The 14,922-nt window shown below is 42.5% G+C and overlaps 1 protein-coding gene across 1 annotated transcript in view; it reads right to left on the bottom strand.

Annotated features, from left to right (window-relative positions):
• The window catches only part of ALPK2 (alpha kinase 2), a 101,085-nt gene extending 90,483 nt beyond the window's left edge, over positions 1 to 10,602 (bottom strand). Inside the window, exon 1 of the mRNA XM_036419415.2 lies at positions 9,985 to 10,602. The gene's annotated coding sequence lies outside the window, so the exon portion shown is untranslated. The remainder of the gene's footprint in view (positions 1 to 9,984) is intronic.
• Between the last annotated feature and the right edge of the window lie 4,320 nt (positions 10,603 to 14,922).

Here is a 14,922-nt window from a genome sequence, read left to right as displayed (position 1 = left end):
AGATTAGGGTTTAACATCAGCAAAATTACAAAAATATTCTCGCCTCAAACTGGGGGAGAACAGGTCAGAGGTTATGGGAAAAGTCTGAATATTGAAAGCTCTCCACTGAAGCCAGGTTTTATTTTGGCTAATCTCCCCCATGCAGATAGCATGGCTGCTGTCAACTGAAGGGGCCAGGGAAGAACCCTCAACCACACAGATAACCTAACCAGCCCTCCCGGAGGGGCAGAAAAGCCAGCTGTCGAGTGCTTTCACTGGGGACAGGAGGGATTAGTTCTGATTACCTAGCCTAATCCAATGGCATCTGGGCTCCTGATTTTGCCATATGAGTTACCATAGACTGGGGTGCCACACCCACTGCCACTTAATACCAGTCCCATATTAGTTAGGGGAAAGTACCCTCTCGCGATGGGTTCTGGAAATGTTGGGGGCTGGGGTGGAGGGAGGCAGACCAGGTGGGGAGAGACAACTAAGGTGTTTGGGGTGTCTTCTCTGTGTCAGCCCCAGGCTGGGCACTTGGAAAATACCATGGCATTTAGTCCTCACGGCTAAGTGAGCAGGTGGGTGTTCTTTCCCGTTTCACAGACAGTGACTTGGAAGTGGAAGGGAACTTCAGTAGGTTGATGTAACAAATCTAATTCCTCACTGCCTGCAAGTGCCAGGGCCGGATGAAGAGTCAGGTATTGGAGCTCAAGTGTTGTGCTCATCTTGGGTATGATTTTAGGGTTGTATGTGAGAAACAGAGGCATGAAAACAATGCTCAACATCACTAGTCATTATGGAAATGCAAATTAAACCACAAGGAGAGAGCATTCAGCATGACTATAATAACATAGACAGCCAATTGGCCACATGTGGGTGAGGACATGGATAAAACAACCCTGGAAGGTGGCTGGTGGGAATGTAAAATGGTACAGATGCTTTGGAAAACAGTTTGGCAGATTCTTAAAATGTTAAATATAAACTTACCAAAAGACCCAGAAATTCCATTCCTAGGTATCCACCTAAGAGAAATGAAACCATTTAACCACACAAAGACTTTCATGCAAATGTTCTCAGCAGGATTATTCATAATTACCAAAAATTGGAAATAACCTAAAGGTCCATTGAAAACCATCTGAATGCCTAACTAGTGAATAGATAAAATTTGGTATAGCCCTACAATGGAGTACCATGGAATAATAAGAGAAAACAATGAGGATGCATGGTCCAACATGGATAGATCTCAAAAAACATTGTCATTACTATGCTCAGTGAAAAGAAGTCAGACACAAGATGCCACATGTTATATGATTCCATTTATATAAACCTAGAGGCCCCAGTGGGGTCTCTTGGCCTGACCTGTGGGGATTGGGCTGAAACTGGCTCTCTGACATCCCCTGAGAGGTCCCGGATTGCGAGAGGGCGCAAGCCAGGTGCACAATTGGGACCAGGAGGGACCACAGGAGGGCTCCAGGGCATGTCCAGCCCATCTCACTCAGTCTCAATTGGCTGGACCCCAGCAGCAAGCTAACCTACCAGTTAGAGTGTCTGCCCTCTGGTGATCAGTGCATGTCACAGCAACTGGTCAAACGGTCTAACAGATACTTAACATATTAGGCTTTTATTATACAGGATGTCCAAAGAAAATATAGAGCCACAAAGTAGATGAGTGGTTGCTGGGGGTGGCGGCAATGTACAGAACATTAATTAGCAATCAATAAACATGAGGAACATTTTTGGGGTGATGAAAATGTTCTAAAACTGATCTATGGCGATGGTTGTGCACCTTGATAAAATTACTAAAAACATCATTGAACACTTATGCACTGTGAAAAATAGCCTCAGTAAAGTTACTTTTTAAAATAGAGAATGAAGGAGACAGACATTTAATAAGCACCTATTATATTCCTTGCAGCATTGCTTGTGATAGCAAAAGACCGGAAGTCACCTAAATACCCACCAATCACAATCTAAAAAAATGAAATAAAATAATAAAAATCTAGTTACAGTGTATCTATACGATAAAATTTTTAATAGCAATGGGCACTAAAAGACAAAGCAATAGGCACTAAAAAATAAAGCAGTTCATTCTGGCCAGTGTGGCTCAGTTGGTTGAGCATCATCCATCAACCACGTACCAAGAGGTCGCTGGTTCTATTCTCAGTCAGGGCACATGCCTGGGTTGTGGATTCAATCCCCATAAGAGCTCTGGAGGAGGCAGCCACCTGATGTCTCTCTTCTCTCTCTCCTTTCTCTTTCTCTTTCTACCTTCCACTCTCTCTCTAAAATCAATAAAAACATTTTATTACAAAATAAGGCAGTTTTATATGCACTGATATGGAAAAATCTCCAAGATATATTGTTAAATGAAATAAACAAAGTAAAAAAGAAAGTGTAGAGTATGCTATCATTTGTATATGAAAAAAAAGAATATTCCAATATGCTTGTGTATACACATAATTATTCTAGAAATACACAGGGAACTGGGAACCTGGTTGCTCCAAGCCAACTATTTGAGGAAACGGACACTAGTTGAGGATAGTGATTTCTCTTCATATCCTTTTGGATGTTTTTAATGTATACATGTTACCCAATACACAAGTACAATTTAACTTTTAAAAACGAATAGTGAGCAACTCCCTGTGCCCACAGTGGGCCAGGCACACAGATACAGGAACTGAACACAAGAGGCAGCTGCTGCTCTGCACTCAGAATTAGTTTTGAACTTTTTTTTTTTAATATTATTTATTGATTTTGTACAGCGAGGAAGGGAGAGAGATAGAGAGTTAGAAACATCGATGAGAGAGAGTCATCGATCAGCTGCCTCTTGCACACCCCCTATTGGGGGTATGCCCGCAACCAAGGTACATGCCCCTGACCGGAATCGAACCTGGGATCTTTCAGTCCCCAAGCCGACGCTCTATCCATTGAGCCAAACCGGTTTCGGCAGTTTGGAACTTTTTGTTTACAGATGAAAAAGAAAGTCTTCCCATTGATACTCCTGTCCTCTGCGACTTAAAATCTGTGGCAGTTTCCAATTCTTTAAAGAGAGCTTTAAAAAAAAAAAAAAAATCGCTCAGGGTTAAATGAAACCTGTGAGAGGGGTCAGCACCTCCCCTGATTTTACAATTGGAAAACACAGGTTAAGCAACTTTTCCTAGGACACACACCTGGTTGGCAGTCAAGTCCATGATTCTTGACTCTGATTTTTTATTTGTTGTATTGATGGGATACATTCCTCTGCCTATTTTACCCTTGTCATCTCTCAGGGTAAAGACAGGCAAGAGAGCCAAGACCAAGATACTATACATATACAGCTCTTGACAGTGTTGGTAATGAGACCAACTCCTGTGAATTAATTGGTTAAAATCAATGTGGTTTGAGGTTGAATGCAGTGGGCTAAGAATTGTGGCCCATGTAGCCCTGTGCCATCAGGGTCATCACCAACCCTCTCTTGTTCCTCCTCCTCTTCTCTGTCCCAGCCCCCGTCACCCCTATGCTCCCAGGCTCCCTGTACCCGCATGCTCCCTCCCCACCATCCACAACAAAACCAGAAGCAACTCCTTTGGAAAATGTTAACTTTAAATGGGACCAACAGGTAGAGAATTTCCCTGTGGAATTTCAGGCTTGGCCAGTATGGGAAGGACCTGGGAAAGGTCCTGTTCTCCTGCCCCACTCCCTGCCCTGTAGTGGGCAATAATAAGCCAGCCCCTGGTGTAAGAACTGAGTTTGGACTTACTATGTTGAACATACCGCATCTCAGTGAGTCTAGCTTTGGAGACTTGATGGAGAATGTCAGTCTCACCTTCTACTATCATCTTCAACCCAGTCAGCGGGTCTTAGTAGAAAACTTTTTATTTTTGTCTCCACTTTCCCTATTTTCTGATTTTTTACATTTGTTTTTTTACCTTTCTTTATCTAATTTTCTTAGTAAAGTGTGCCTTAGAGATTAGGACACCACACCCAACAATAAGCACCTGGAGAGGAGGGGGATACGGCACTCAAGGCTCCCTTCCTTCCAAAGGCAGAACTATCTTAAAATGCCTGGGCTGGGGTTTAAAGCTGCCCCCACCCTCCTAAATCATCACAGTAGGAAGCTGCCCAGGGCTAACCTGATGATTAGGGAAGAGATGGTTTGGCCTTTCTCTAAAATGCCCCAAAGCTCCTACAGGGGCCATTTTGCTTGTCCAGCTAACTCCATCCCCTGCCTCTCCCATAGTTCAAGCCTGGTGATGGGTGGGCTGGTCCTTGCCCTTCCTGCTTTGTGGGTGCTGATTGGTCTAAACTGACCAAAGTGCTCTTGCTCTGTGATTGGTTTAGTAATAAGTCTAAACCAATCAGCACATGGATCTCTCCAGAAAGTAATTCAGAGGTGATCAAATCAGTGCAAAGCTTAGGTCTTTCACTGGGTTCTTTAAGCTGAAAAAGAAAGCATGCTGAACCCAGGGGAGGGGATAACCATTTGAGACTGAGAAAGCCTCCCTGAGGTTGAAACCAAAGCCAGAGAAGAGCAGTCTCCAGAACCACAGGGAGCCAGAGCTAGCGTCCTGACCAAACTCCTGGACTTTGCAGTTTAGTGTGAGCAGTAAGTCCCCACTTCCCTTTAAGCTAGTTCGAGCTGACTTTTGATTGTTACTTCTAGGAAGTATACTAAAGCATCCATACCTTCTCCTGTCCCAGGGTGCCTGAAATTTCCACCTCCATCCAGTGGACATCCCCTCACCAAATTATAGATGGAAGTAAAGGAGTTAAAGTTAGATGGCTTAATCAAAGAATTCCCGGAGGAAGTTCTGGGGACAACTGGATAAAGCCTAGCCTAATGAAACGAATTTCTGAGTTCCATTCACACCTTATCTCTTTCTGCCTTTCATGTTTTCCTTTGTTGTTGTTGTTGTTGTTGTTGTTGTTGTTGTTTTCCTTTTTACAGGAAGACCACCTTCCATCTCGATATGTTCAAATCCCACACGTTTTCAAACCCCAGCTCACTTGCTACCTTGCCCTTGAAACCTACCTTGATAGCTTCGGCTGAGGAAAAAACAAACAAACAAACAAAAAACAGTCCCCTCCCAATGAGTGACCGCTCACCTCTGTGTGTCCTCCCCACACTCTATTCCCCCACAGACACACTCCTCTGTCAGCTGCTTGCCCACAGGACACTAATGGGTTTACCTTCTCCACAGCTCTAGCATACAGTGATTGCATCTCTGAGAAGCAGGCAAGTTTAGTGATTGAAAAGGACAAGCATGAATAGGTTTTCTTCAGGGATTATAGGCTTAAGAAATGGTTACAGCAGTGGTTCTCAGGAGAGTGGTCCCTGGATCACACCATCAGCATTAACCAGGAAATTGTCAGATAATGCAAATTCTTGGGACCTTCAGAGTCAGAAACTCTGTGGGTGGGACCCAGTCACCTGTGTTTTAACAAGCTCTCTAGACTCTGTTGCACTTTAAAGTTTGAGAACCATTGGACTAGAGGATGCTGTTAAACTACTGACTGAAGAGCGAATGAGGCTGGCTATGTCAGAGCAGGACTGAAGACCATGAGAAGATCAGGTGAGTTTTGTGACCCTGACATGTGGGAGCAGCCACAGAAGGGGTTGCCCTGGGAAGAGTAGAGTGCCATGTACCCAGAAGGGAGTGATTCAGGCCCTAACCGGTTTGGCTCAGTGGATAGAGCATCAGCCTTCAGACTAAAGGGTCCCAGGTTTGATTCCGGTCAAGGGCATGTACCTTGGTTGCGGGCACATCCCCAGTAGGGTGTGTGCAGGAGGCAGCTGATTGATGTTTCTCTCTCATTGATGTTTCTAATTCTCTATCCTTCTTTAATAAAAAAAAAAAAAAATCAATAAGACATATTTTTAAAAAAGAAGAAGGGAGCGATTCGGAACTGTTGTCTCTTTAACCTGTGTCCATCCTTTTGACCTGTTGTCCAAAGTCTCCAAATCCTTTGGGCTGTCCCAGGCAGGTGTGCATTGGCAAAAATCTCAATGAGGGCTCTAAACATTTTAAAATGTCCTTTTCAGTCAGGTAAGTCAGGCATTTACTTTTATTTCTGCCATTCCTGAGATGACAGGATCACTTTCTCCCAAGTTCATAATATATATATTCTTCTCCCAATTTTCAGATTTCCTTTCTTGGCAAAATTAACCCCAGAATAATGGAGTCCTTGTGAACCTGTCGGTAACTCAAGCAAAGAATTTATCACGATACCCTGAGGTGCCTGGGCAAAAGCTATGGGGCATCTTGGTAAAGGCCATAAGGAAGATAATAAAGATGTTGGTAAAATTCTTCAGAGCTATCCCATGAGCCCTGCTTGTGATACTTGTCTGCTACATCCCTCTGTGCCTGACTCACCCTCACCTCGGAACAAGGGTGTATCCTATTCCTTATGAACCTTCATCCTGACCTCCAAATTCTGCCACGACTCCTGAGATGGCCCACTCAGCTACTGTCTCTGCTGGGTCACCCAACGGCTAGTCCATTTCAGAGCATTCTCGCTCCACTCACCCTACAGTGCCTGTGTCTAGCAGAAAGGGAATCAATGCAGGGCTCCACTCTGACCTTTGGGAAAGGCCGGGCTTGTGCCTCAGTTTTCAGAATAATCACAGAGATTTGCTTTTGCCTTCCATTCCTGTGGCTTCATGAAAACTCATATTTAAATACGGAACTGATATGTACTAAAAAGCATTTCCAGGTGGTATTGATAAGTCTCTGCCTCTGTTTTTAAATAATGAATATATCATCAACTATTTTCAAACAAAAGTAGTTTTTCTTACTTATTGTAGATGCATTCTAAAATATAACCTTTTTTAAAATTTTGCTCTCACTGTTTTCAAATACAGAATTTCCTTCAAAACAGTCTAATTTTTTATATTATTTTTGTTTAATCATTGCACTAATGCACATGTGTCAAACACAAGGCCCGCGGGCCAAATCCGTCCCGCCAGGCCTTGCAATGTGGCCCGCACCTCGCTGTCATCACTGCACTCCGCTGCGTTTCCATCACAATGACAGTTTATATGACTGTTCAGTAAACCATTCGGCCCACGATTTAGGCTGGATTTTAGATTTTGGCCCCTTCTCTGATTGAGTTCGACACCCCTACACTAATGTAAAAAATGTCTAGTTTCTATTACTTTATAGTTTATATCATAAAAGCATTCTGAAATTTTATGGAAGAGAGAGAGAGAAATTTTTTAATTAGCTCAAGAAAGAACTAGCCTTTGGAAGACAAACAACCCAATTTAAAAATGGGCAGAAGATCTGAACAGACATTTCTCCAAGAGAACATACAAATGGCTAAGAGACATGAAAAAATGTTCAATGTCACTAATCATCAGAGAGATGCAATTTAAAGTGACAATAAGGTACCATCTCAAACCTACCAGAATGGCTATGATCAATAAATAAACACACAACAGATGCTGGTGAGGATTTTGAGAAAAAGAAACCCTAATACACTGCTGGTGGGAATGCAGACTGGTAGAGCCACTATGGAAAACAGTGTGGAGTTTCCTCAAAAAATAAAAAATGAAACTGTCATTTGACCCAATGGTCCCACTTGTAGGAATATATTCTAAGAAGCCAGAAACACCAATCAGAAAGAATATTAGCATCCTTATGTTCAGAGAAGCATTATTTACAATAGCAACATTCTGGAAACAGCCCAAGTACCCACCAGTAAATGAATTAAAAATGGATTTAAAAGGTTATGGTACATTTACACAGTGGAATACTCTGCAGCTGTAAAAAAGAATGATCTCTTACCCTGGGAGACAGCATGGAGAAGACCTGGAGAGTATTATGCTAAGCGAAATAAGCCAGTCAGAGACAGACAAGTATCACATGATCTCACTTATCACATGTGGAATCTAACGAACAAAATAAATTGATGAACAAAAAGATCCGGAGACATAGAAGCATGCAACAGACTGCTGAATCTCAGAGAAAAGGGGATGGGGAATGGGGAGAGATTAACCAATGAACTTATTTGCATATATGCATAATCTGTGGACAGATAATAGTGTGGGAAAGGCCTAGGGAGGGGAAGGGGGCAGGGTGGAAGGGATCAAAGGGAGAAAAAGGAGACATTTGTAATACTTTCAACAATAAAGATAAATAAAAAATAAAGAACTAACCTTTGGAAAAACTACAAAGTGACAGATACTTTAGAGGTGTTTACTCAGCTAATCCCCCATCACCCCTGTGAACTTGGATATTGTTATTTTCCTTGTACAGATGAGAACACTGGAGTTCAGACAGGCTGAGAAATTGGGCTAGAGTCTGCTTCCAACTGTGACCCCAGAGCCTGGGATTTATTCCTCAACACCACCAGCTTCTCTCCCTCTCCACCCAGAGTAGGCTACTCATGGCATCCTCCTGGCATAGAATGATACCTACAGGTAAGTGTGCATGGGACAGTTAAAAAGGAATTAAAAGTGGGGGAAGGGTGATCTCTACAGATGATGAAAATAGGAATTTCACTGTCCCTAAAAATCTTCCCCAGACTGTGATCGGATGTTTTGCAAAAATTTCAAAAGGGCAATGTAATTTAGAAACCAAAATACATTTAGTTTGGTCCTGGCCAGGTAGCTCAGTTGGTTGGAGTGTCATCCTGCACACCAAAAAGTGGCAGGTTTGATTCCCGGTCAGGGAACATACCTAAGTTCCGGGTTAGATCTCTGGTCAGGGCTTACACAGGGGCGGAGGTGGGGGAGGTTGTGGTAAGGGAAGGAGAGAACAACCAATGGATGTTTCCCTCTAACATCAGTGTTTCTCTTTCTCTCTTCCTTCCTCTCTCTAAACATATCCTCACGTAAGAATTTAAAAATAAAAAAAAACTTTAAAACATATTAGTTTGTTTTAAATACGGATTTCCATGATCTGAATGTGTTTACTGACCACTGGTGACTTTTAATGCAGGACCTGTCAGTTGGTGGATTCAGAAGGCAGCCTACAAGGCCCTGGGCCTCAGCCCAGAAGCCTCACAGCAAAGACATGCATTCAGTTTTCTCTTTGCTCCGGGGCTGTCATAAAGCAGCTCTTACCATTCCCGGTTAGTTAATCTTAAACACTAAAGCCAACCTTTTACTCAAGGCAAAGGTGTGGAGAGAAAATAATTAGAGCAGAAACAGCTCTAAATGCTTTTATCTATTTTTAAATGACTGCTCGACGTCTGTAACTGACACCCTTAATCAGTGGTTTTAAAGCTTGGATGTGTTCATCAGCATGTAACGTGACCAGGGTGCTATTTTATCAGTGGCTTTTTCTGGTTGACTTTTTGTCTTAAATTTTTCTTTTTAAGATCAGTGTAACAACTCGAGTACCACGTCATGCTTCTAGTTAACGATGATACTGCACTGTACACTTAACACGGTATTCAGAGCAAAGACCTCATGTTGCGTGTTCTTACCACATTTAAAAAAATAATAATAAAGTAAAAAGAGCTATTTCAATGCCCGGATGGATGTTGACAGCAGCAGCCATTTTGAAATGCCCGATAGCTTTTCAGTAACGTGACTCCTCTGTGTCCACTCAGAACGTGGGGTTTCCAATCACCATGATCACCCAGGTAAAAGGAACAACCTTTTACTAAAACACCCGAGTACTCCAGGCAGAAGTGTCCGGGGCCTGAGTTCCTGTGCAAAGCCTTCACAAATCACTCCTTTGAGTCATTCTATATGTTTGTTTTTCTAAGTTTTTTGGTTGACTTTTTTTCTAAGTGTCGTGATAGCCATGATGTGCAAGAATCTTTTAAAGTTACTGTCAAGCCAAAAGAAGCAGGCATTCAAAAGACATGATTTCCCAAAAGGAACCTAAACTGAAAGTGAACATTTGGCCACTGCAAAGCCCTACAACCCCAAGATGCCACCCAGCCCTTGCTTCACTTCGTTCTGTTTCACAAAGACACAGCCTGCTCTGTTCCCTTTTGCAGAAAACGTAAACGGCTGCACACTGAAAGCACTGCTATCCCTTATATAAAAGCCGAAGTCCAGATACTTACTTTTCAATACTTTCTGTCCCAGAGACGTGATGGGAGAGCTGGCTCGGCAGAGGGCTCCCCGGGCTGCCTGGGAGGCATTGGTGGGGCGCCCCTGCTCCTGGGCCTGGGGGTTCAGAGGAGCTAGGGGCTCGGGGTCTTGTCCACGATCGAGTCAAAGCACAGCTGGGTCTGTTTCCAGAAAAGCTCCTCTCTTCCTAAGAGGGAGGATTCCGTGCCCAGGGGAGTTCTGGAAGGAGAGCATTTTTCCCTGCCCTCGAATGAACTAGGTCATTGCTGAAGCTGGAGAGTGTTTTTTAGCATCACTGTGATGAAACTTGAGGGCTGTTCCTGCAGTAGGTGCGACACTTGTTGTTGACGCCGGGGAGGCCCTGGCAGCGGGGCCCAGTGAGCTGATGAAACGCAGACGAGCTGTCACTGATGTCTCCCGGGACTGAGCAGTGCTCCGCAGAGGCCATGCGGGACCTCGGAGGTTAGTGGCTGGCCGCTCAGAAAGGCAGAATCTCGCTGCCTGATAAAGTGATTAAGTCAGGAGTAACACCAGCAGTCCTATCAAGGGTATCAGGCATCTGAAGAGCACATAGGAAACCCGAGGGGGGTGGGGAGGGAGGTGCAAATAAGAGTCATATGTTGTTCATTTAGAACTGGTATCACTGTCGTTCTCTGAAGTTCTCTGAAAAAAGCAGAAGCCACAGCAAGGCATGATCCACCCTCCACCCACTCCTCCCCCAGCAGTCCTCTCCCTCCACACCCCCAGTCCCCCACACATTCTCTCTCTTCCTATTATCACTACAGTAGTAAGAGGAGAACAGAGCAAGAGCAGAAATCCAAAGAAGAAATGCCATGAGCCCTGATCCTTCGCATGGTCAGGAAGTGTTTCTGTTGGCAAAGTAGATTTTGTGACATGGGCATTTCTTTTACTCAGTTTTGTCCAAATCCAAGAAAGAACACAGAAAATTCAGAAGCAGTATTCTGTAGCTACCTTGCCTCTCCACAAATGTGTTTCATTGTACCGCACCTGGAAACTGACAGCTTAGAAAGAAACCTCTTAGGGAACTCGGGGCGAGGGCTAAAATTAGCAGCTCTGAGTGGGTGACCTTGAAAGGGACATAGCTGTAACTATTCGCTCAGTCCCGCACTACAGTCTTCAAAAGCACATTATTTTTCCACAGCACAGTGCACGCATCACTTAAACTTAATAGAATAAAATGTTTCACGAGACAAAAAAAGCATAAAAAACTGAATAGCAACAAGGGTATGGTTGGTGTGATCTGTTTTTCAGTGTTACCTTCACATGAGAAGAAAGGTCTGGGAAGCTGAGAGACTGAAATAACTGCCTCTTTGGGGACGCCTCTATGAGCTGCACCAGAATGCAGAAATGATCAAACCTCGGGGACTGTGGGGAACAGTTGGTGTTATTTAAAATTGGAGCCTGTTCAGAGATCTTTTTTTTTTTAATGTAGTTTTATTGATCTCAGCGAGGAAGGGAGAGGGGGATAGAGTGATAGAAACATCAATGATGAGAGAGAACCATTGATTGGCTGCCTCCTACAAGCCCCCCACTGTGGATCGAAACTGCAGCCTGGGCATGTGCCCTTGACTGGAATCAAACTCAGGACCCTTCAGTCCGAAGGCCCACGCTCTATCCACTGAGCCAAACCAGCTAGCGCCAGAGATCTTTCCCAGATAAGAGGACATCGCTTTATGTTGAGAGAGAAGAGAGAAGGAAGATGAGATGATAAAATGTAAAAATATATGGCACAGCAGCAGGATAGGATACAGACACAAGGGAACCGACAGTGATAGCACAGTGATAAACGTGAGGCGCTCCCGGGAGGGCCTACATGGAAAAGTGGACACTCAGTCTGAAACTTCATCTTGTTCAGCTCAAACAATTTGAAAACAAACTCCCTCCACTCCTAGAATACATCTCCTTGTAAAATAATGCTAAGGAGAGAGGAATTTTTATATATACAAAATGGATTTGCCTGTATTTGTTTTATTATTATCTCATTAGTCTGCCATCATAAAATTTCTGTTTTAATCTTAGGTTTAGGGGAGCAGGAATGGAAGAGAAGCAGAAACAGAGACCTTAGGATTAAACTCAAATAGGCCACAATGCTGTTCTGAATTTTCTGTGATTATTGGAAGGAAAGGATAGAAGAGATAGAAGGGGAGACATTGAAGAGAAAAAGGAAAGAGATATTTGAGCCCCTCTAGTAGCATTAAAAAACAAAACAACAACAAAAAAACAACAACAACACAAGTTTGTGAGTAAAAGTACAGATCTAAAAATGTTTAGCATCATTCCCAGTAAGCAGTATGAGATATAGGTTTAAGCAATCTTTTTCTGGAGCTACAGGAGAAGAAAGAAAGAAAAAAAAAATCCTTCATTTGTGCAGAGTTGAAAACATATGTTTGTATCAGATTTTTTTTATTAAAAAAATATATTTTATTGATTTTTTTTACAGAGAGGAAGAGAGAGGGATAGAGAGTTAGAAACATCGATGAGAAACATCAACCAGATGCCTCCTGCACACCCCTAGTGGGGATGTGCCAGCAACAAAGGTACATGCCCCTGACCAGAATTGAACCTGGGATCCTTGAGTCCGCAAACTGACACTCAATCCATTGAGCCAAGCTGGTGTTTTTTAATTGCTTCTCCAGAAAGGCATTTTGGGCTTTATTCTCTTTGCCTCTCGAATGAATGGGTGCCGCTCCATCCACAGGCCACTCTGGGCTTGCAGAGGACTGGCATCTTCATCAGGTTCCAGTTAATCTGAATATTCAAAACAGATCCATTCGGTTCTTAAGCTGCTCTTTGCTTCTAAAACTCGGGTTTGGTTCGGTACATGAGGAGTTTATCTGCTCATTCTATTCCTCCTAGAAGAGAAGGTCCTCGAACATTCGTGTTTAACAGGACGGGTGATAAATGCCCTTCCCAGTAGAGCACATTCTTGGCTGAGCCTGGGTACCAATCACATGTCCGGCAGATCCGATTTTCTGCCAGGATCTCTGGGCCAAGCTGGAACTGGGCAAGTCTCTCCTGCTTCGGGGAGCAGTCCATGTTTCGGAAGGGTCTCCCAGCACCGACTCCCTCTCCCTCTCTCAACAATTCATCCCCACCCAGGGTCCTGGGTTCTCGTATGTTTTGCACTGTGTGTGGTGCCTGGCTCACTGGACATGATCTGACTTAGGCATTGCAACCTTCATTCAGTTCCCTGTCCTTTAAAGGGCTGCCAGTCACTCAGGTAGGTCAGTCAACTCAACAGGCATATTTTGGTACAGAGGGGGAAATGTTAATGTAAATAAGATTATTAATTATAAATAACTAAAAATGGATTAAATTTTCATTAAGATCTAAAAAAATCATTGCCAGGTAACATGCTTTTCATCCCAGGTAACAGATTTCTATAAAGTTCTTCATGAGATCATGAAGTTTTTAAATATTTTCAAAATAGCAATTAAAGGGGGTGGGGGATTGGAATGGGAGGTTGAAGACAAATATGTGATACCTTAATCAAAGAAAAATTTAAAAATAGCAATTAAAATTTTAACTTTTGTCGGAGGAGTTTTTCCGAACATAGGAATGTTGTTTGGAATTTGGATTTCCTTCCCTCCATGGTATCAAAACTATAAGTGGTCTTTAGATTCACACCGCACTGTATGGAAGTATTTAATCCCACATGTTCCTGAGGGGCTGTATTTCAGCTCCCTACAACTACAAGTATCAAAACCAGGTTAAAATCCAACTTAACTGCATAGGACAGACTAAATATCTGTGGAGAAAAATCCAAGCATCCATGATAAAATTCTACCAGTTTATTCAGTTTCATTACCACACACACACACACACACACACACACACAGAGAGAGAGAGAGAGAATTACAACTTTCAGAATAAAAGCAAAATTCCTATTTTCACAAGTGTATATGTTGAACCCTAAGCCCAATTTCACAGATGCTAAGTCAAATTAACTAGTTGAACAGTGTATGGATGTTTAAATTTTTCAAAGATTTGTATATATTCTATATGTTAAGTCCTTTTATAGAAGTCTTTTTTTAAAATGTTTTTCTTCTAATTAAAGTATGGGGAAGGCCTGGAGTAGGGTGGGGTGGAGTGGGGTAGGGTGGAGAGAGGCAAAAAGGGAGAAAATGAGAGATAACTATAATACTTTCAAAAATACAAATTTTTTTTAAAAGAATCATCACGGATCACAGTATGAAACTGGATGCCAAAAAAAGCAATGCACACTTGTTACTGAATATTACATACTCATTACTGAAAATGTTTAATATTTTGATTTAAAAATTTTTAATCACCCTTCATGCTTAGCTAGCCACCATTTGGGTATATTTCTTTTTATTTTCCCTTTGTGCATGCTCATACATATACTTTTCTTAGAAAGTCTTCATACTGTCCTGTCATTTGACTGCCTAAACTTTATGTGGCCAGTGTTCTGTCAGATATTTGGGTTGCTTATATATTTTGTTTTTATAAATAATGATGTGCAAAGCAGTCTTGTAAATAAGTATTTGGGCACGTTGCTCTTGTCTAAGGATAGGATGTGAAAGTGGCATTAGTGGGTAAAAGGTTATGAATATTTTAAGGTTTTGAAGTTAATTGCCAAACAAAACTCAAGCGGCTGTCCTGCGGGGTGTGTCCACCAGCAGGTGTGAGCCCGCCCACCTCACTGAGAGGAACCTGGCACTGAGCTCTATCACGGAACGTGCTTTTGCCAACCTGAGAAACAAAATTGGCATTGTAATGCACATTTCTTTGATTACTAATGAGGTTAAATATTTTATAAGTTCATTGGCCTTTTTATTTTATGAATCATCTTTTCAATTTGGGGGGGTCCATTTTGCTCTTTGAGTGACTTCCTTTTGCACATGTAAAAGCATTTCATATATAATTGGCTGCAAATAAGTTCTATCTTT

Source organism: Pipistrellus kuhlii, unplaced genomic scaffold (assembly GCF_014108245.1).
Source record: "Pipistrellus kuhlii isolate mPipKuh1 unplaced genomic scaffold, mPipKuh1.p scaffold_m20_p_6, whole genome shotgun sequence".
NCBI lineage: Eukaryota > Metazoa > Chordata > Mammalia > Chiroptera > Vespertilionidae > Pipistrellus > Pipistrellus kuhlii.
Note: the sequence above shows the minus strand (reverse complement) of the source record. Positions and strands in the feature narration are given on the sequence as shown.